The sequence below is a fragment of the Pezoporus occidentalis genome, unplaced genomic scaffold, assembly GCF_034315485.1.
Source record: "Pezoporus occidentalis ecotype Australia unplaced genomic scaffold, CSIRO_AGI_Poc_V1 ctg221, whole genome shotgun sequence".
Taxonomy (NCBI): Eukaryota; Metazoa; Chordata; class Aves; order Psittaciformes; family Psittacidae; genus Pezoporus; species Pezoporus occidentalis.
The window spans coordinates 760971-784234 of record NW_026914084.1 but is presented as its reverse complement, the minus strand read 5'-3'; the positions used below and the strand labels follow the sequence as shown (position 1 = coordinate 784234).

Genomic DNA, 23264 nt, shown 5'->3' with positions numbered 1-23264 from the left:
TATGCAGGAAGAACCAGCAGGAAGGGCCCAGAAGCCTGGCAAGCTTAAGTGGTAAGCTCAGCCAGTGGTCATTGAGAAGGTGCTCAAGGTTGGGTTCCACCCAAGAGTACTGAAGAAGCTGGCAAAAGAGCTTGCCAAGCAGCTCTCCATGAGAAGGCTCAGGAGGAACCCTATCACTCTCCACAATTACTTGAAAGGAGGATGGAGTAAGGAGGTGCCTAGTTTCTTTTCCCAAATAACAAGTGATAGGATGAAGGAAAATGGCCTCAAGCTGCCTCAGGGGAGGTTTAGGAAAAATTTCTTTACTGAAATGGTGCTCAGGCATTGGGACAAGTTGCTCAGGGCAGTGGTGGAATCACTGTCCCTGCAAGAGTTAAAAAACTGTAGATGAGGCCCTTAGTGACATGGTTTAGTGGTGGCCTTGGCAGTGCTGGATAGGGTTGGACTTTATGCCAATTGATTCTATGGTTCCCTTGTTTTGAATGGATTATGGAGTAAGTCATTCGTGTAACTTTTTTCATAGGCTGGTGTCAGATCACTTACTGTGATCTCATTCCTGGCTGTGAATGAGCCCCCTTTGTAAGTGATGCTTCTATGAAAGTCTTTGAAGAATTTATACAGTTGGCTGTTTTGATTTTTTTTTTTATCTCCTGTCTCAAGTTTTTAATCTTTGCTATATTGAGCTATTTGGTTTCTTAATGCACTTCCTAAAGTAGGGGCTGAGTCACTGTCACAGGGCAATGCCTGTCCTTTCCTGAAGATTCAGCAAAAACGATGGGGCATTAATTAAAAGCCTGTTAATCCTTCTCATCGACTTTCTACTAGGACAGAGCTTCATAATCATTGTTATGGAAGTATTGTCAATGAGACTTAAAATGGAAGCTCTGATCTTTAAGGACTATGTAGCAAGTTTTGTAAGCACAAGGTCATTAACCACTGCATTTCAATTTAGGTAATTGCATTCTACCTACTTAAATCCCCCTCCCCTGAAGATTATTTTTCCTTCCATGAGCAGTCCTGCGATTTTGTTATGTGCTATTAAACAACTGCCATATTCTTTTGCTGCAGTGCAGTATGAGGAGAAAGAACCACTTATATCCCTGCTTTAAAATCACTTCTGGATGCATATGAGTGTATAAATGTGTAATGCTGTTACTGCAAAAACTGTAGACTCCGAGTCCCTTTTAAGATAGGGACAAGTTCCATGTGAACCTTGTGGTGTTTGTCCTCAAAGAGAGTACTGTGCTTTTTACCATAGTGCTGTGTGGTGAAAAGCAGCCTGATGCTTTGAAGTTAGGTGATTACGTATTTCTGGGGTGGCCTTACATACAGTGCAAATGAATGCTTGAATTGTCCTAATTTATTGGGGAGCAGATTGTTTTAAAAATCCTGATTAACGTTTTTAGATCCAGGTAACTGCTGTGATTGCAGTGCAATGCACACCTGAAGCCTGGCTTGGCTCCTGCTAAGTGTGCCTATCCAAAAGGTGTCTGGCATGGTGCAGCATGTAAGCAGCCTGCCAAGCAGTTTGTTGAGGTTGATCTCTGTGTTGATTAACAGGCAGAAGTTTGACCGCTCTGAGTTGTAGACCATGGGGCTGTTACAGCTACAATGTTAATGGAGTCAGTATTTGAGGTATGGTTATGAGAGAGGCTGTAAGATCATTGTGGGCTTTTTCCTTTAATAAAACCTAACCTCCATGTCAGCTAGGATTTCAAGTTTAGCTTGGAGGAGAAATGGGGTGAAAAGTGTGAAAACATGTTTCTAGAACAACTGTGTGGCATTCATCTTATGAATTTATAAAGTGCTTCGGACTCAATAATGAACATGCCACATGGCACCATTGCAAATGGATCCTGATGCACTTGGCAAATTATGAGAAGATTATGAGAGAGATGCTTGGATGTCTGCATTGCTGTTTGACTCCTTGGAGTTCCATAAAGACTTTAGATTTCATCCATCCCTAGGGTCAAATGCAATAGATTTGGTTTGTCTTTTGGGCTTTTCCTTAACAGAAATTCTTGCCATTCCAGGAGGCGCAGATCTCCCTTTGCTGTCCTATCTATAATATTGACATGACAGTGAGAGCAAAAGTGAAGTGTGCTATTAAAAAAAATCAATGCTAAAACTGTAGCAGTAATGAGATAGGCTCTGCAGTTCACCACTCTGTCGTTTTCTTGCTTTTTCCTATATACCAGCCCCTTCCCACATTCGTGAAATGTGTTGGCCATATGGGCTTCTGTTTTGCTCTCAGGCAGCAAAGTGTTGCGTTTCTAGTTGATTTCAGTGATGCAAGAGCATTGGGTCAGGTCCCAGTTGTACAAAAGCTTATATATGCACTTAATTTTTACTACCAGGAGTTGTGTTTTATAGGATATAGAGCAAGGTGGCTTCTGAAATCTTGAAGCCAGTTTGACTGCTTGTATGTACTGAGGAGCTGCCTTGTAGCTCATATGTATTAAAGATCCTCCAAGTAGGGGCTTTACCATTGTACTTGACCCTAAGAGTCTTGTTTCCGGGGGTAACTTTCCTGTAACTTGTACTTGCACATAGACCAATCTGATACACTGCTTGGTGCACAAGGAAACAGGGCTGGCCTTGGGCATATTGATGGGGAACTGAGGAAGCCCACAGGTTTATTCCCTACCTCCTCCCTGTTGGGTGCTGCAGATACGATTTATGTGCAAGGCAATTGAGCATAGAATGGCTGGCAATGGGAGTAGTGGTGTTTTGTGCTGGCATTGCCTATGAGAGCAGAGTGGAAAATCAAATGCTGAACAAGCAAAGAAAATCGTGTGCGTGGACTGGTAACCGACACTTGGTGACACTGAGCAAGTGATGCCATGGTGCATGGAGACCCTGTGCTACCAAACCCACTGATTTTTCAGGTGACACACATGGCTGAGGGGCTGGCATTGCTCATTAGTAAGCTTTGGTTGAATAGGTGTGTTATGTATTACATCCTGCTGGTAAAATAACAATTTGGGTAACTTGGTTTCGTGTGAATGAAACTTCTTGTGCAGATTCTATAGTATGTTGTACTTCTTTCTGCCTTAAGTTGTTGCTTTGTGTACTCTTATACCCTGGATGCAGTTTTCATAACAACTGGATGTAGTTAATTAATAAGCAAACATCAGCTGCAAGATTATTGCAAGTCTTTTACTAGTTGATGTTTGTCTTAAGGCCTGAACTCCTGTAATCCTCTGAGATTTACTTTTCTTTTTATATGTGTACATTTATGTATGTGTATATATATAAAAAATAAAGAAAAAAAGGTTCCTGCTTTTCTAGTAATTAGAGAAAAGCTTCTAAGTGTGGCCATAAGGTAGAATAATACATCAAAACTTGAGTTGCTTATGAATTTTAAGCAGCATTCATTATTCTTGAGGGCCTACGAATCACGGCTTTTCACTCTTGGGGTCAGCAATTTCAGCTTTTATGTGCATACCTGGAAAGAACTAAAATGCGTGTTATTCCTGCTTCGCTATTGTAAAGACAAATCTCTCATGTCTGTCTTGCAAATCCAGCTCAGAAGACAGGTGAAGAGTCTGACATGTGAGGACTTGACAGCTTTGTGTTGCTCTAGGTAACTAGGGAGATGTTGTGACTGTACCCCTAGGAATGGGTTGATTGCTATAGATTATGCATCTCTAGACCTCTTTCCAGGCAACAGATACATTTGTATACCCAAGATCCAACATATGCAAGAATTTTTTCTGTAAGAAGTAATGTAATCTCTCTGCAGTCCATAATGTGCTAAATCAACTTTACAGTTGCTTCTGTTGTATGGGAAACTGAACTGATCCAGAGCTCTCCGGGGGACATGTGGTGCTGGTGGCATTGCTGTACCTCTGGGCGTGTGCCTTATGCTTTTCAAGCTTTAAAATGGGCAAGCCTGTTTTAGATCCTGCTGGCTTTTCTGCCACTTGGCCAAGCTCCTTACCAGTGGAATAAAATTTGCTATTAGTAAATAAGGGTGACTTTTAATAAGACAATTGTCCATAAACTTGATTAATATTTGAAGACAATGAACGTATTGGGCCAACACTGCCATGTCTGCAGGACCAATACATCCTCTACTCCTTCTCCCCTTTTCTGTTAACAATGTGTTTTAATGCAGGCGTTTCCGTGCTTCTGAACTGACCCTTAATTTCTGAATTCTCCTCTTGGGAAGCTGGCTGGGCTTCACCCCATCTAACTCTACCAGTCTGAAAACCAGGCATCCAGGCTGTCTCTGTAGGTGAATGACACACTGCCATCTGTAGCAGGAAATTCAGCATGCTTAATTTAACCCTGCCCTTCAGAGGGCAAAGTCAGTAAGTGAGGGTGCCTGTTTTCCCTCTTTTAGTAGAGAGGGAATTTCCAGATAGCAGGCTATAGGGATTGCTGGCTAGAATCCTGGGTTGCCTTTAGGATTGCTATGCTGTTTGGTTCCCTAGGTGCCCTGAAGGGTTGGAAAGGGAAAGGCAGGGAGCAGGTTTAATTTTGGAAATGGTGCAGCCTGAACCTTTTAGAGTTTCCATAATAAAATATCAGGCAATCTTAGTTTTGTGGGAGGAGGGGAAGGCACACCATTTGCCTGGACTCTGGGTTGGGAATATGTAGTTTTGCAAGGACCAGCTTTTTTGTTTTCCTGGGATAGAAGCCCTGTTTCCCAGTTAGGGGGAGCATGGCAGTGCTCAGGACATGCATAAGTTGGGAAGGAAGCTGCCTCTGCAAAACTGGTGACAAGGGAGTGTTATTAGCGTGGGTCGTTTGATGTGCAAGTTTACAATGGGAAGTTTAGAGGGATCAGTTGCACGGCCAGCCGTGGTGTAAATGGAATTTAAACTCCTGCATTGTCATTAGTAGCACACAGGGGACAGGTAAGTTTGAAGGCGATTTGCGTGCTTACGAATGGATTGGCTGTATATACGCAATTCCAGGCAAGTGTGCAGATATAAAGGGATGAGGTCTAAATCTGGCTGGCTTGCAAGCTGGCCCTGTATATCTAAGCACAAATGCTGAGACAGGATATCTGACTGCCTCCCATCCCCTTAGCTTATTCTCTGGAGCTTGCTTTTTTTATGGTGAGAAGTCAAAGTCCACGGTTTGGAAGTGAAGCAGGACAACAGCACAGACAGAGCCAGAGCTCTGACTGTCTGGAGCTTTAATGTCTGTAGGGTGTAACAAAATCAGAAATAAGGCTGAAAAAATTCTTAGTGCATCCCTCCTGTCTTCATGCAGAGATCAGCATTTTCTCTGTTACTGAAGGATAGGTTGTTACTACTGGAGGAAGGGCCAACTGCCAAACCAGTCTCCTTTCAATATGTTGGAGAGGGGCCATATTTTCTTTGGTGTGTGTATGTTGTACTGCCCTACCTGGTCTAGTGGAAGGTGTCCCTGCTCATCGCAGAGGGGCTGGAACTAGGTGATCTTTAAAATCCCTTCCCACTCAGACCATTTTGTGATTTGAAATTCTATTCTATAAAATGGTTTTATGAAAAGCAATAAAGGACCTGCTAATATTCCATACCATGATGCTTCAGGAAAACTCTTACTGCAACAGCTTTTGATGAGGTATCTCAGTATGGTCCCTGAATTTCTAGTCAATGAATGTGGAAGGTGTGGGGAGAGTAGGCAGGAGAGAGTAGATGAAAGTCACAGCTTTGCCTTGTGTAAATCCAGGAAAGCAGACCTACTTGCACCAGCTATTGCTCTTCAGGCTACATTGGGAAGATTGGTCTTGCCTTGTCATAGCACAGTGCAGACTGTGGTTCATGTCAACTTGGGGTGCACCTGACAGTGGCAGGCCAGAAGAGAGGGGTGATGTGCTCAGCTGAATGTGGTAGCCGTGCCTGCTTCAGGGGACCTTCCCATCCCTCCACACAGTGCGTTGCTGAACTGAAACAAATGCTGAAAAAGCCTTCTGGAGCATATTGTGTTTATTCACTGGAATATATTTTTGCCTTGGAGATGGGAAACATTACCTCAGTGAAAAATGGTCAGTTTGCCTTGTTCAGCCTTTGTGAACACTGGAGCAGGGTGAGAGAGGGAGCCGGAGGGGGTTCTTGGAGAACTAAAGGGCAACAAAAATATTCATTTTGAATTTAAGACTATAAAATACTCTACTGGACCTCCAACTGCATGTTCTGTCTTAATGTGAGTTAAATAATGCAATTAACAGCTAACAAATGATCAGCTGCCTATCTGGGGCTTGACACTCTTCCCACCCAGCCCATAGGGAAGGGCCTGCAGCCAACTGAATTTGTTGTGAGTGTAGAACTTGACAGGAGCTGCTTCAGGTGAGAAATGGTTAACAGTTGCAGCTTTTCTGCAGTAAATGGCCTGCAGCTGGTCCCAGGTTGGTTAAGGGGAAAGGCTGCATGGAAAACTTGGCCCTTTTTGGACCTATGGAGAGAACAGGAGCAAAGACTCTGCCAAGCTATCAGCCTCTAAGCTGAGAAGATCTTCACAGTCTTAGAGAGACACTGTCTTTGGAAGGTGAAGGTGGAGGAAGGCTGCAGCCTGGTATAAGAAGGACCAGGCTCAAGCTTGCACCTACTTCTGTCCTGTGCTCACTTTGCCCTGGTCAGCGAAAACCACTGGTTTTGGTCATCCCAACACACTTTGGCCTATGTCCTTCCCCAAGTCCCTTACACATCTCCATGCTGCCACCTCTTCTGTGCTTCACTGTCTGTCACGGGACAGGGGTGTTGGAGGTTTTGTTTGAAGTATGCTGCTCTGAAACAGGGTGTGCAGCCTCTTGATGCTGAGGGCAGCAGAAAGAAGGCTGAGCAGCATTGGGAAGTGCTACCAGCCTGGGCTGGCTGTCCAAAGGGACAGATCTGGTTGGTGGCTTGGGCTTGCCATGCTCTTGGTTGCTGCTGATCCTTGGTCTGTGGCTTTGTGTTGTGCTGCTTCACATCAGGCATACTCCTCCATCATGGGGGGAATGATGCTGGCTTTGCTGCCCTGCATGCCCCTCTTCTCTGGAGGGGTGCTCTGGACTCCGCTGCAGAAATGAGCAGAGATCATTCCAGGGAAAGCTTTGCAGGAGGGAACAGGCTAGTCAGGGGAGATGTTTTTTATTTCGGGTGGAATAAAAACAGCAGAGTTGTATCCAGCAGCTAGGGAAGGAGGCTGAGATGAGCAAGGAAGGTAGATAACATGCAGCTGGACTTGTACAAGAAAAGATGAAGTGTGATTATGAAGATGTAACACAAACTGATGGCGAGTGATAAGTGGAGCTTATCTAGTTCAGGAACAGCTACTCTAGCACCATGCTGCAAATCCCTGCTGAGCTTGGCAGGTGTCTCAACAAATCCTTGTAATCAATGGCATCAAAGGCAGCTGATAGATCTAAGAGAATCAGCATGAGTGCTTGATCTTTATTGACTGCCATCAAGGACCAGTGAAGTGGATAAGGAGGTGGTGTGATGGCAGTGCAACCCTCCTGCTAGAAGACCTGAATAGGCATGGATTGGATGGGTTGGCTGGTCTGGGAGCTGGAATTTGTGTGCAGTGCTGTTGTTGGAAGAGCTTTCACCTACCAAGACCTAACTGCAAGGTTGGCTGTTGGGGATGGAGAGCTTAGCTTGGTGTTCCTGCCTGAAGGATGCCCATTGCTGGCTTCTTTCTCCAGCCTTCTCCCTCACCATTGCAACAGTGCAGATTGAGGAAGGGAACGACCCCCTCAGGTGGGATGTGGGATGCACAGAGCTGGGACGTGGGTGACCATCTGTCTTTGGAGACAGTGGTGCCATTTACACTTATGTGCTGCCACTCATCCAGTAGGAAAATCTGTCCTCACTAATGATACAAAACCATGTTCTTTGCTTATCCTTTTTCCCTTCAGTTTTCTCTCCCCCGGTCTCCCCTCATCATCGCCTACTGTGCTTGAGTCTATAAAAGCTGCCATTGCTCCCCCTCCTTGTGTGTGATTTGGAGCTGCTCGGTCCCCGCAGCTCCTCTAGCAGCCCCTCCTGTGACTAGCCACCCTGTCTCTCCCCTCTCCTTTCTCCATCTGTGTCAGTCTGTCATTTTTCCCTCTCCCTTATTTTTTTTTTTCCTTCCTTCCCTTGCTGTCATTCCTGGGTTTCACTGCTAGCAGGCTGTCTTGTGTTGACTGCTGCGGCCCTTGAATTGGCTCTTTCTGTGAAGTTCCCTTCTTAGCCAGCATTGCAGGCAGCAGGCTTCCTGGGAGGAATGGTCAGGAGCTAAAGGGAGAATTGGAAGGTAGGATTTAAACTTGGGGGCATAACTCACTGGCTTAGTTAGAAGGAGGGGAAAAGGCCAAGGCTCTGCAGAGATTCAAGAGCTTACTTGTGGAAACAGCAGATTTCCCCTGTCTGTGGAAAGGATTGTATGGTGAGGTTGGATTGCTGCTTCCTTATCCTCACAGGCTGCTTCCATCCCCATCTAGAGTATTTTATTCCCAGTCCAGGTCCTTCTGGCAGCTATCCTCCTGTACCTTCCAACATGAAAGTGGCATCCCTGACATCCCCATCCTGAGCTGTCAGTGTGCAGGAAGGGCTGTGGTGGTAGCAGGATGTCAGGCTCCAAGGGGTACATCCACACTGGAAATGGGGGCAGAGTGCTAGGAGGAGAACATCCCCTGGGTGAGCTTGGATGAGAAGCTGCAGGAGCATCTGGCCCTGGTCCTGTCAGCGAGGTAGCTGGATCTCTGCTAATGCCTGCTCACTGGGGCTGGCTCTTGTGGGCAGATGCAAACAGATGTGAGTTCAGCATGCTGACTGGGAGCTGCATGGCTATGGTCTTCTGGGCCTTATGCCCTGCCTTGGAAGCTGGGCAATGTTCTCAAGGGTTTGCCTGTCTCAGCCTTGCTCCTGACCCCCAAAAGTTTGTGAGAGCTGTTTCATCTTTAATAACTCACTTCTGTTTATTGCTGCCTTCCCAGAGTAGCATGAAAGCTGAAATACCACGAGGGCTTTTGGATTGCTTGTAGCTTGAAGTAACTGGATGTCTCGAGAGGCAGAGTGAACCGAATGTGCCTCTTTGGGGATTTCCATTCTTAGAGTCATGGCTGAAAATGGCTAACATCACTACAAATTCATCCAAGAGAAAGCTGCTGAATCCAGTGCTTGTAATGCTGGCTATGAGAATCGCCTTAACATGAGAGAAGGAGGGAAGGAATGGAAAGGAAACACATGGCAAAATATTAACCTCCCTGTTGAAACAGGCAGCTTGTAACAAACAGCAGCTGTTCTATTTCGTGGCATGGAAGAGGCAGGAGCTTAATATTTGAGGTTAGAGAAATATTTTCTTCCATGCAGAGCTTGGTAGTCTCTCAAGGCAGATCCAAAAATCTCTGCTTGCTTTCCAAGCCCTGCTTGTTATTTGGGAGCACACTAAAACACCATGAAGGTGGACTTGGCAAATCTGCCTTGCCCCGTCCCAAAAGGATGCTTCCTGCATTTACCTGTATCCCGCATCTTGCTTCTCAGCCAAGAACTCGGCACTCTAGTGCAGCAATAAGCTCCCCTAAGAATACAATGTCCTTATTTCCTACAGAATGTACTCCAGATCATTTACCAGCCAGCTAGCAGGCATTGTTAACAAGCATTGTAACAATAATCAAGCTAAAACATATTTGGGAAAAGTATGCTTTGTGATGTGTTACAATTTTTGTCACTGTTTCCATTTGCATGTTTACTGACTCGTGATGCAATTTTTGTTTTAAGACTCCTGGTTTTATGGGTGAATCTGGCAGGCTTTGCTTTGTTCATCTGTGAGATTCAGTCCAGGCCTTGAAAGTGTTTGTGTCATAAGTGAGTTCTATTAAAAGAGACACGCTTACAGAAGTGCAACAGTAATAATATATTGCCTTTGGTACCGCCTGATGCTCAGTGCCGCTGGCCAACTGTGATATTTCTTAATGAAGGATGGTATTTTTTTTCCTCAAGGCAATTTTTTTTGTTTGCTTCTTTCTTTCTCTGTGGCTCCTTTTTGATTAATTTCCTTGGTGGTGTAGGATCCTTCCCTGCTTTGGAGTTTGCTCCTCTTCTCCTTCCTTGTTGACCCATAGTTTAGCAGTCTGTGTGTTGCCAACTGCTTTTGTCTTCCTATCTGGAACCCTCTTTGGAAGTGGGATTTCCGTGACTGGAGGGGGCCTGAGGAGATAGCACAGTTGTTTTATACAGGAACAGCCTTTGGAGGCAGCAGTCTTCTCATTGGTTCCTTACAGCATTTTTTTGTCCTGTGCCACTACCTCCTGGTTTCTAATTTTTATAGGTTGATGCTGTTGCCTTTCCCTACATGTATGACTTGATAGCACCCAATTTCTTCCTTGATGGGTGATGAGTAATTTTTTTTCCTTCCTTTCCTGCCCAGTGGGATCTCGGAAGTCTCACAGTTCATACAAGGGTCACACACACAAACGGAACCCAAGAAATGGAAGACTTAGTTTTCATGGTTAGATGAGGTACTAATGTGGTGCATAACTTTCCCACTCTTTTTATACCTTAATGAAATTTTAATTTGAGGTCTGGGATACAGGGTCTGGGCAAAAAGCCTGGGAAGAATGCTGGAATGGGGGACTGAGAAGCCCAGAAGGAATGTAATTCTACACAGACAGCCAGCATGGAGTAGAGGTGGAAAACCTATCCACCACGTACCTGTCCAATGGAATGGGGGAACTGGGGAGCAATATCACGAGTAAACAGCCTGGAGAGGGGATTGGGTGGGCTGGGAGAGGTTAGTGGAGGGGGCAGGTATCCAAGAGGGAAGAGGTGAGGATATGGATGGAACGAAGCTGGCTAAGAAGGCAAAAGCCGGGGCTGTGAGCCCAAGTGGAGGCAGGCTGGCAAGGCTGAAGGGCTCAGGCTGCAGTGAAGAAGGGGTGGGATGGGAGCATCCCATGTGGGGTTGCTGGGGTGAAGTAATGTCTCTGCCTCAGAGTCTGCATGCTTTGTATTCCTGCTTATTTCTGTTTCCCTGCTGTCAGAATACTTCTGTAAGGCTCATTGCCTAAATAGGCGTCACATTGCTGTCTTCACTGAATGCCATCCCTTCCCGTGGATGCAAGGATCCTGTGGAAAAAAACACATGGACATGTAATGAAAGAATGTTGTAAAGGCAGTGTGAAGAGGGAGAAACTGAGGTTTTGCATTCACCCTTAATTCTCTCTTAGTTTCTTGGATTGAGTCATATCAAAACAGTTTCTCCTAAGCATATTCAAAGCACGGTTTCCCCCTCCTCCCTCACAGCAGCTGATTTAGCTCCATTTAGATGTGTTGGTTGTTACAGGATGAGCAAAAGAGGTCTTAGTCCACCATGCTGCCCAGTGCAAAAGCAGTGTCAAAGCTAGTCAAAAAAAACCCCTCTTGAATGCTTCTGTACAGGCAAAATAAAATCTTTAAAACTATTGAAATTCAGCTTAGTTTTCCATAAAAAAGAGCAATCATACCTGCCATGGAAGCTTCAGCTCAAGCTGCCAGTCAGATGGAGCTGTAAGAAAATGACATTGGGTGTTGGAAGGGAGAATGGTTTGGGGTAGGATTAATTAAAATTAGTGTTATCAGTATAGCTGCATGCAGTCTTCTACCATGTAGTTCAGCTCTCACTGAAGCCTCAAGTTCCCTCTACAATACAATAATTAACTACTAAAGTAAGTACTTTAAAAACCATTCTTCCTCCAGAGAGCCATAACCCGGGATTTTTTTTCAAAGAATAGAATTAATTGCATCTCTCCACAGTATCTTTGAGGTGCTGTTATTTCTTTAAAATGCATTTCCAGCATATTGCGATATGTCACACATCCTTTAAATATCCAATAGCTTTTTAACTTTAAAAAATCTATTTCACACTTAGTGGCATGTCTGTAATGCGTTTTTCTGGAATGTGTGGCAGATGTCTGGGGAAACTGTGTTTTCTCCCATATGGGGGTTATTTTACTGAAAAATGAAACAGGATTGGCACTTCATTTGATTTCCCTGAGCTGTCACACCAGGGATTCTCTGGCTGGGTGTGAGACATGAATCCAGATCATAGGTAGACTGCAGAAGGCAAAATGTCCTCACTTCCCTGGGTGAAGGGGAACTTCCCATGGAAGAACATCCTATGGGAGAACAGACTGGAGAGGTATGCTGTAGGATATGCTGCTGCATGGGACTACTCAGCATGATCTGAAGATACAGAAGTAGCATTAAGAGTGTACTTGGACCATCTTCTCTGAAGAGGGGGAAAGTGGCAGCTTTGAGGTTATTCAGACCTTCAGGGAACTCCTGACTCTTGTGACCCAAGTTCCTGAGCTGAGAACTAAGGCAGGATTTCAGGGTGGGGTGTTGCTGAATTTGGGCCCTTGGAGGAATCATAAATGCCAGGGCTGCAGTCCTTTTACATTTGTGAGGCCACAGTTGCATGGCTGTGGTTTAGGGACAGAAGAGAATTTGTCACTGCTGTGTTGGCCAGCGATACCTGTGTTTTTAGGAGCCTGATCTGTTTCTGTTTTGACTACCCTGTTTGAATGTGTCCTTGTGTCTCCTTGTCCTTGTGCCACGGTGAATTGTGTCCCTGTATTTTCTCTTTCCTGTTCCCCATAGACATGGAGGCAGACCAAGTGCTGTGCATGGGGTGAGCCCCTCTGTCATTTCCCCCTGCAACAGCAAGAGAGAGCGGCAAGGGAAGGAGGTGGAGCAGAGGCACTGCTGTTGGGAGCCCCTGAAGCTAGTGCCTGTGCCAACATCCCCCCTTTGCTGAGACAAACATAGTGGAGATAAATACCAGGTGTCTCTGCAAGAGTACTTAAATGCACCGACAGTCCCTGTTTTGTCATGTTGGGATAGCTGAGTCTTTCTTCCAGCTTCACACTTCAAAAGATTGCCTGTGGCACGTGGCCAACCCCTCTTCTTGTGTTCAACCTGGGAGATACATTCCTAAGTTTCTGGGCATTAAAAATGCTCAAGGCTTATTTGGCTGCTGTGGCAGCCAGTGTGTCCTCAAGGCTGGTATGTGTGGGCATAGGCATGCTGCTGTCGAGGCATTTCTGGGCAGAGTTTCCAAGGGAAAGAAGAGCAGAGCCCTGGGGGAAGCTGTCGCAGAGGGCATTGAGCAGGGAAATCACAAAGGTGCTGGTTATCACTTCAGAGATGTGAGCTGCTATGTGGAGTTGAGGGGATGGGTGGCTGAATGACCTGGGACATTCCCCACAGGACGTGGGATGTCTGTGGTCCCATCAGTGGAAGCAAATGTGTGAGGTTGGACAGCTCTAGTGGGCGAGAACAAAAGTGATTATTTCCTTCCCCAGCCACTAGACTTCTCTGGGTGCTTCTTGAGTGCGATTAAGAGGATTAGTGTCATGTACTTGAGTCTTTGCCTTGTACCTATGGCATTTCCCATGGTTGTCTGCACGCATGAAGGATTTCCTCATCCATTGCTGTGACACCTCTCCCCTTTGGATGCAAGATTATTCTTTTCTGATGCTTAATGTTCTCCTGTGTCTTTGTGTTTTCAGGAACACAAGAGAAATTCCCAATAGAAAAATCTGATACAAATTTCTTGCTTCATGGATTTAGTTATATCTGGGATTATTTCATCCCACTTGAATGACCTCTTCTGAAATGCTGCTTCTTCCCCCAAATAGATGTGAAACTTTGTATTTATAGGCTTATATCTGCACCCCTTCTCAACTAACTGTGCTGCTTATGCTTGCTGCCCTTAGGGCACTTAGCTACATGTTCATGTTTGGAAATTGCATGGAGGCCTCAAATGCACTGCCATGAGATTGTTATGTCTCAGTCTTCCTCCTTGTCCCCTCCTCAACATGACTACACTGAGATGCAGGCTGGACTGTGGCTTTCAACAGAAAGCAAGCAGCAGTCCGACCTGCATCCATGACAATGCACTGAGAATTGGGCAGAAGAAAGTATAGGATACTGCAATGCATATTACTTTTGTATTATTAACTCTATATTAATGATACATACACATAAATATGTTTGAATAATAGTGATACTAATACTATATAATAAACCACCTAAATTGTTTCTTTATTACTCTAATTTGTATGCATGTGTATAAAGCAGAGGTGTACTCACCATTCTCTTGCCATCCCTGAAATATACAGGAGGATTAGAAGACATTTGCATTGATGAAGCTTAGGCAAATATTTGACCTTCTGGCAAGTTTCTCTGCAATTATCCCTGAGAGGAACTTGCTGTAATTTCTCCTGTACACCTGGCTGGGTGATACCAGAGGGATATAGGGAACAGAAGGGGTCCTTCCACCCATGTTTAAAATCCTGAGGGGACCTAAAGGCTTTTGACTGGAAGGTGGGGATTTAAGGTTGGCGTTATTGTTCAAGGTGCAGGGGGAAGAGAATAGATCATGGTGGAGGAAATGTAGTGGGTTGCCGTATTTTAGGCCAGCTGGAGGCCACTGATGGGGAGTGTAGTGATTGAAATGCATCAGACAGCTAGAATCAGTAGGCTCCCAAATGTGGCTCAGGTGTGTTGAGATCCCAGTGTAAGCCACCAGTGCAAGGAACTGTGTGTTGATGGTGGAAGTGGAGCCCTCCTAGCCCTTCCTGGGCACTCCCTGTGGGCTGACATATCCAGGCAGCCACTGAGGGATGTGAGTTGTGATTTGGTTGAAAACCAAGGTGGGTTACAGGGACTGGAGTTCACATTCAGGAAATATCTGTGGGCTGGTAATGGAAAGGCTGTGTTTTGACAGAGGTGGGTATGGGGCTGCTCCTGCCAGATTAGTTGCAAGTAAGGTGAGCTGATCTTCCAAAGATGCTGGGCTTAGTGCAGGTAACAGTCAAGTGCTTGGGCCGCATTGCTGTGGGTAATAAATTGACATCGCTCAACTGACTTCTAGAGAGCTTTGCTTGTTAACCCCAGTTCAGGGCATTTTGGTTTTCTTGAGCTGGTGTATAAATCTTTAAAGAGGGAAGAAGCTCCCTATTGCAGGACTTTGGCCACCTTTCTTGTTTTGGTCACGCTGAATATACCATAAAGGGCAACCTTTGTGTCTGTGCTGTGTTCATGCTTCTGTTTGAAGCAGGCACTTAATGAAACAAAATTAAATCTGAGCTGGCAAGTTGAGTTTGAGTTTCAGCTTCACTTGATTTGTTCTGTGTTCAGATTAATTCTCCTTTCCCCCAAATGCTCGTACCTCCCACCCTGTCTCTCAGACGGAGAAGCAGCTGTTGAGTTGTCATTTCTCTGCTTTTACGAAAGCCCAGTGGGAAGAGGAGACAAAGCAGAACATCTTCTGACTGCAGGCAGGGAGCTGAGCTCCCAGAGGAGCCTGTGCCTAGATGCTGCCTGTGAACTGGTGGGTCATTGCTCTGGGGATGCTCAGCAGCAGCCCTTGCTGGAGGGAAAGAGGGAGAATATCCAGGAGAAGAGGTCATAGCAAGCCCAAGTGTTGTGAAGGTTGCCAGTGAGTAATTCACTGGACCTCTGTGTACCTGTCCATCTGAGGGAGAACTGCTAGGCAGGACCTCCTGGCATGGCCAGGCAGGATGGAACATGGAGAAGGTTTGGGAAAGAGGACATGGAGAATAAGATGAGGCAGAGTATTAGTGCTCCTTGGAGATGGTATGTCTTTAAAGCTGATGTGTTCCCATGGAGTGTGCCTGGCAAGTGAAGCTCACTTGTTTCAATAATCCCATTCAGGCAAAGAATAATGGTGAGGGGATTAAAACCAATGCAGAGTGAAAGCACTCCATTGCCTGCTGAAGTGTGGTCTCCTTGGCTCCCACACCTTCCACTGCCTGGGCACCTCTACAACTTGCTCCCCCACGTGTTGGGTAAAACAGCTTCCCTGGTACCTGCCACACACAAGCAAATTGCTTTCCCATGGTGTAGGAGCCCGGGAGAGCACCTGCCACAGCTTCTGCATGAACAACCAAACAGGGAGGGGAGAAAGGGACCTTCCTGGGAAGCCAGGAGTGTGGGTGCGGGACTGGAGGCAGCAGAACTAATGGCAGTGCTCTCACTAAGGTAAATAGGAGCAGAACTGGGTTGACGGAGGTCTGGTGTTACTTAACATAGTAACAACAAGGAAGCTAATGTTCCTGTAATAGAAATGTCAAAAGACCCTTGACTAGAAGATATTCTAGGTAACATGACCTAGAGAGATTAGTAGCAATGAAAGGACATAAGATGAGACTTCAACCTTACTCATCTTGCTTAAATGTGTGTCTCTTCTATAAACTCTTTTCACCATCATCCACCTCACATTGCCTTGTGATCCATCCCTCTATGGACCTCCTGCCTGCTGGTACCTTTGCTGGCTCTAACTCAGCTCCTCAGCTGAGTAAGCTGTGGTATCCCCTGTAGCAGGGTGCTGGGGACAATCTCCATCAGATCTCCCCAACAGATCCTCATCTCTTGCCCTTCAACACCTTGCTCACCCGAGCCATCTGATTGTGGCCCTATGTCTCTTCCCTACTACCTGCCATTGTCTTTGTCTCTAACAGCTGCTGTGGTACAGGAGTCCCTGTGCAGCCAGAATGGCCTTTACTTCTCTATGCCTTCAGTCATCCTTCATCTCCATGTGCAAAATTATTTTCTTTTTCCGCTCACCCTGTTTGATGGGGAGACAGTTGAGCCACGATTCCCTCAGCATCTAATGGGGTGGAATAATCTCAAAAGAAGGAGTGAAGGAGGCAGTGGGGATAGAGGGAGAAGAAGCTGCTGCAGCTCCTCTGCATGAGGATGATGACCATCCTGTGGTTCACAAGCAATTCAGGTGAGGAGGGGTCCCTTCAGTGGGATGGAGCTACTGTAAAGGGCTCCTGGGTGAGCCTAACCCCTGCTCCAAAATGATGAACAACCCTGTTTCTCAGAGTGCAGCATGCTGGGTCTCTTCTTGCTTTCATAAGCTGTTGCTTCTCCATAGTGAGGTTCCCTGTCCTGTTCCAGGTCTCCTTTCCATGACAGCCAGAAATACTGTTTTAGCCAGAGACAGTGGAAAGAAACCTTTCACTTTTGTGCTTGCAGAGTTCAGAGCAAACACACCCTTCACTGGGGAAAATGAGGGCTCACAAATTGTTCCAGTGGAGTCCTCCTTGGAGAGCCTTGCATCCCTTCTGCCCCAGGCTGCCCTCCCCTTTGGTCATCATCCCCCCTCCAGCTATGCAAGGGTCTTCAGGCCCCTGTGCGGCTTTGCCAATGAGAGGCTCCTCATGCCTGTACTTGATTACTGATGGATTAATGGGTGTCTGAAGTGTGGGTTATTAATCCTGACCTTAGGCAATGTTCCATTAAGAATGAGAATAAACCAGAAAATGAATAAAAGAGGAAATGAGGCTGAAGAAAAGAGAGTCATGAGGAAGAAGTGTGGAAACAGGGAGGAAGAAATTCAGTTTGGAACTTGTTTTCTCTGGCGGCAGAGTGGAGAATAGGAAAAATGGGAGGTTTAATAGGGCGGGAGAGGATAAGGTGGATTGAGAGGAAGGAGGGTCAAAGGAGCTCTTGCTTAGGCAGCCTGCCAAGGGCCAGGGGCCTGCTGAGATTTTGGCAGGGCCAGTCTAAAGCAGATGGGGAGAGAAATATTGCTAGTTGAAGGCTGCATGAAATATTTAGGATGTTCCATCAAACCAGCTTCTCAGTGGTGGTAAGATGCTGGGCGGTGGGAAGAGAAGAAAAATTTGTCTGATAATGAGCTTAAATGTACTCTGATAAAAGGCAGCTCTCTACATCTCTTATGCAATTTTCTGTGGAGGTGACATGCTGTCTAACTATGCTGGACACAAGGACAGGTCTCCTCATCTTCTGAGGCTTTCGTTTGCTTTTGCTTTACTCTTCCTCACTTTCTTCCTGTTTTCCCTGTTCCCCAAACTGAGAGCATCTACCAGACAGTAACCAGCTTCAAGCAAGCTGGGTCTTGCTCCCCCCTTCCTACCGATAGGGTAGCGTATAGCTCTTGCCCCTTTGGGCACAAATGCACCATCTCCCTCATCTCCCCTTTTCTGCAGCTGGGGACATTGGGTGGGGAGTCACCTCCTCAACTGGTGCCTGGTCCCTTTGACTATCTGCTCTTGGGGGTGGGATGACTTGGACCGTGCCCAGTACAGTGAAGGCATGAACTCAGCTGAGGTGATGTAGGAGCAGAATCTGGTAAAAGTATCCACAAGGGTTTTTCTGACTTTATCCCACCTTGGCTGGCATAGGCAAAATTCTTGGATGTCACTCAGGTACTTGGATATCACCCAGGAGAAACCAGAAAACTCAACTTTTTCTCTGCTTGTGACGTTTTGGACCATTCTGCCTAGATAAAAATACTACGCTCATGCAATACTTTAGAATTTCTATAGTAGATTTATAGAATGGTTTGGGTTGGAAGGGACCTTACAGCTCATCCAGTACCAACCAACTGCCCCACAGGCAGGCACACCTTCCACTAGAGCAGGTTGCTCCAAGCCCCATCCAGCCTGGCCTTGAACACTGCCAGCGATGGGGCAGCCACAGCTTCTCTGGGCCACCATCCTCACAGGGAAGAATTTTTTTTCCTAACGTCTGATCTAAATCTCCCCTCTTTCAGTTTAAAGCAATTCCCCCTTGTCCTATCACTACATGTCCTTGTAAAATGTCCCTCTCTAGGTTTCTTTTAGGCCCCCTTAGGTATTGGGAGGCTGCTGTAACGTCTCCCCTGAGCCTTCTCTTCTCCAGGCTGAACAAGCCCAGCTCTCAGCCTGTCCTCATGGGAGTGCTGTTCCAGAGCCCTGATTGTCTTTGTGGCCCTCTTCTGGACTTGGAAGCAGGTCCACGTTCCTCTTGTACTGGGGCCCCAGAGCTGGATGCAGAACTCCAGGTGGAGTCTCATGAGAGTGCAGTGGAGTGGTAGAATCACCTCCCTCGACCTGCTGGCCATGCTTTTGGTGTTGCAGCCCAGGGCACGGTGGTTTTCTGGGCTGCAAGTGCACACTGCTGGCTCGCCTTGAGTCGTCACCTTTTGCTTTTCCCTTTTCCCTCCATGTGAGCAGCCAAGAAGCTTTGCCTTCAGACTGGATGTGTGTAATCAGCATGACCTAGTTTGAGGGCTAAATCTAGAAGGGGGGAAAATCATGCCCATTAAGTTAACAAGTACAGTAAATCACTACACTCTCCCCAAAATCCAGTGTTACATTCACTTAGTAATTTAGATCAGGGCTCGATCAGGTTAACAACAACAGAAAAATCTCAGCAGACACTGGTTTTAAGTGTAGAAAACAATCCAGACTTAATTCTGAATCTTTTGGCTCTAGAGACCTCATTTAGAGGTGACAGGTAGGGCATCTTGCTTTTGTGGTCTTCCTGTGCATGGTGTGTCCTGCCCACTATTTCCTGCCACCCCTTCCCTGCAAACCATGCTTGATCTTCTCTAATAAGGTGGAATTGCCTGCTCTTCCCACTGATTCAATTGAAGTCTGCAGGTGTGACAGGTCAGCAAGTTCATGTTGGGGGTTTTATTTTGGAGGTAGGGTGGGAAATAAGGAAAGATATGAAGTATGTTTGACGTGATTCAGAAAGCAAGTGTGCCTGGGTTATTGGTCTCCAGCTTTTCTTGATCTTTGTCTATGTGGGATCAGAAGACACTGCAAGACAAGTTCAGTCGACAAATATTACTGTATTTAAGGCAAAATGTGCTACAGGGCTATAACATCACGAGTTAATAAAAGTGAAGGAGTGAACAAAAAGTAAATGTTATCTCAAATGACAAAATAACAGCCTTTCATAATGAACTAGCATCCTTCCCTAGGATTATTGGCTTCCAATAAGCCCAAGCTGTTTTTTTCCACCTTTCAGTCATCACAGACAGAAAATGTTCATAAAATCATTGGAGTTTTTCTTCCCATCATGTTTGTAATTGGATCCCAGGTACTGAAATGTGTGGTTAAGGCTACTGCTGAAACATCTGCAGTATAAGACAGCAGCATATCACCTGTTTTTTCCAAAGGTATGAGACATGCATCTGCATTTGCAAGAGCAGTATGGCAGTTCACATCTGAATAGATTATGTATGGGAAGCCTACATGTTGATGTTGTCTCTCTATTACACTGTACCAAGATTAAGTATTACCTTAGCTTTCCTCAAGTGCTGTTATTCTCTTTGGCTGTTCCCATTCCTTCCTTGTTAGGAGGGATCCATGAAGGGGAAGTGGAAAATATAGAAACTTGATTTGGCTCAGGAAGCTTGTTGGCTGAGAACAGTTGGCAGCTGGAAGAATGCCTAAGGGAAGTATTGTCTGCTCATACCATTTTTACACACTTCCCTGGACAGCTGTGTTACAGCCCAGTCTGGACAGATGTTTGATCCAACCTGAGATGCTCATTTATTTGTTTTGTTATATTCCTCTGACTGCTCCCTGACTTCTGTGGGCTTTCTGAGAGGCTGTAAACACTTCAGGTTGCTTGCTTCATTAACATCCTTTCTGCTCAGTTCTCATTACCATTTTCCCTACCTTTGCATTCAGGTTGCTTGCCCTTTTGATGGGTTTTCATTCAGGTGGACACTGGACCTCCAGATCTGGATGGAACAGGAGTACTTGACACTTCTTGCTGGGAATTTCTTGCTCATGATCAGTAGCTGAAGGGGTGGGATTGGAAACTACCATCTCAGCACCTCGTGGTGCCCACCCCATGTGTACCTGCTGACTAGAGCACCAAAGGAGCAGGCTGGGCAAGTGTCCCTGGCCAGGCTCTGTGGAGTGCCATCTTCCATCCTTCCTGCTGAAAACAGGTCAGGAGTAAGAGCTTCTCCAGAGAAGAGAGGTAAATATGGGCTGTGTCTTTGCTGGGTAGGTAGTAGCAATGTGGATATGGACTGCTTGCTGTAAGAGGATGGGAGATTACCTCTCCCTTGGCTGGACAGGTCAGCTCAGCTCTGGCTAGTCTGGGCAACTAGATTCTTCTTCATAGTTTGCTTTATGTTCTTCTTCCCACTCTCCTCCTTGAGTTTATATGAACCTTTTGTCTAAAAATTTAATTACAGTGACCTTTTCCATCTAGGTGTGATGCAGCCCCTGGTTACAAAGAAAGATCTTGACCAACTTCCTGACTAGTTCAGCCATTTCTTGAAGTTCATTTGAGGACAAACCTGTAGCACAGCAATCAAGTGCACAGACAATTCAGCAGCCTGAGGCTCCTGTAGGAAAGCACGGGCTGGGCAGAAGTCTTTCTTTCCTTGCACGAAAGTCTAGACTTGTTACACTACTCTTGCATGTCCTGTTTGTGGTTTTACAGAAGTTCTGCAGTGTTTTCTGTACTCATACAACAGCTCAAGCTCCCATAGGCTGAGAAATTCTGATTTAGTTGTAACACCAGCATTTGTCACCCAGAGATGCAGGTGATTCAAAAGGAACTGGTTTTGTTTCATCTGCTTGCTGAGAGTCTGTGTGAGAAAAACACTTGTTTCTGGCTTTTCTTGTCAAATTGTACTCAAAGTTAGTTAAGTGTTGTTTTCTACAAACTGCTCCTCCTACCCTTCCGATCCAGCATTTCTCTTTTATAATGGGATTAGCTTTGGATGCTGTTCCTGTGCCCTTTTCTTTAGACTCAACACAGTATGTTGTTTTAAGATCTACTAATCAATTTTCTAGAGCGGTGCTTAATTTCCAGCACTACACCTAATGAGATACTGCAAGAATGAAGTAGTCTGAGGGATGGTAACCTGGAAGGAAGGGGTGTAGGGGTGAACGAAAACAGGCTTTGATGGGCATCCAAGAAACAACCTTATAAAGGACTGAGGGTCATGCAGGAGTGGTTACTTAAGTTCTTAAGGGATGAGAAAATGCTGCTTGCTGTTTGCCTGGGTAAAGTCTGCCTTCAGCCCTTGGGAGGTGGTGCTTGTTCACAGATGCTATAATGACGGTAACACCGCCTAATGCTAATATAGACAAAGATGATCAAGGCTTTGGAGGGAGTGGATCATCAGTGAGCCCCTTCCACCTTTTTAACAGAAGCAGCCTGTGCACCTAAATAGGTAAAGGGAAAAATGATATGGGTATGGATAGAGCTGCTGTGAGCAGTTTTGGAGGGAATTTAGGGTGGGGGCAGGACAGATGTTGAAGGGAGAGATTTATTCAAATTGGGTAAAGTGTCTAATTTGACTAAAAGGTTGGTTAAGGAAAAAAGACAACTTGGAGAAATTATTCTCTCTAGTGCTGGGCTAAATTTCAGAGGGTGAAAATGACTGTTCATTAGGGCAGAGGCTGGTATGGACCCAGAGGGAGTTTGAGAGATGGTTCACGTGCCAGTGGGTGGTGCAGCCTGATGGGTAGTAGGGTAGGGATACTCTTGAGTATTTTTCCTGTTTGAACTGTCCCTGGTGGGTTACCCCTGTCTGGGCAGAAGGCAAGAAGAAGCAGTGTGAGAGTGCCCTGATTAGAAGAAGAGGAAGGATGAATAGTATGTCCCTCAGAGGGTGGCTTGTAGGGGACATACAGTTAGTTGTATGTGCAACATTACCTTGAAGTCTTACTCTTGTAGTAGTATATAAACATATTTGCCCTCTTTCCAAATCACTCTCTCCATCTGTTTTATGTTGTAGGTACCTTGGTCCTTATCTAATGTTTTATTACCTTGATAGCTCTCACCTTATTAAGTGTGTCTGCTCCTATCTCTCTAATCTCTTCACAGCACTTCCCCAGGGTGCTCTCTCCTTTGTCTGTTACTGTTCTCAGTGACTCCTTCACCTGTCTGTTGCTTGGGTTTTTTTCCACCCCTCACTAACACATTGCAACCTTAGTTGATGCTTCCCTTGGAGCACTGGTGAAGAAACACTGTGTGTAGGATATGGGAAGCAGTGCAATGGATACAGAGTGAACTGCAGTGCCCTGGGGAGCTGGATATCTGGTATGCTGTGGATTGGGAGCTGACCTCTTCAGGCTCCCTGTGTAACTTGAATCAGCTCTGACCTTTGGTGGCATAGACAAACCAGTCATGAAAGCCTCTGCTCTGCATTTATGCAAGGATAGTATTTATGGGGGTCAGCAGCTGCCCACAATGTGGCAGATGATGCGCAGAGATGTTGCAGTGGGGAGCCTCTCACTCCTGCACTGACTCTCCTCGCACAGTGTGTCAGATGGAGATTGGGCTTCATAATGAGCAGAAATTAAGGCAGCCTGGAATAAGCAGGGGTGGAGGTGGCTGAGGCCTGGAACAGATCCATATTTCTGAAGTGGAATGGCAGGAAACCACCTAGAAGAATGTGAAGCTGATGGTGCTGCTGTGCAGGATGGTTTTCCACCCACCTTCAGCACTCTTAGCCTGTCTGAGCAGCCAGCCTCACCTAAGGGGCAGAGAGCGGTTAGAACCAGAGGTGCCTACAGC

The 23264-nt window shown here is 45.8% G+C and overlaps 1 protein-coding gene across 1 annotated transcript in view; it reads left to right on the top strand.

Moving 5' to 3' along the window:
- The first annotated feature begins 512 nt into the window (after nt 1-512).
- Nucleotides 513-23264, top strand: part of CACNA1I (calcium voltage-gated channel subunit alpha1 I) — a 151735-nt gene continuing 128983 nt past the window's right edge. The window contains exon 1 of the mRNA XM_062620513.1: nt 513-1635. The gene's annotated coding sequence lies outside the window, so the exon portion shown is untranslated. The remainder of the gene's footprint in view (nt 1636-23264) is intronic.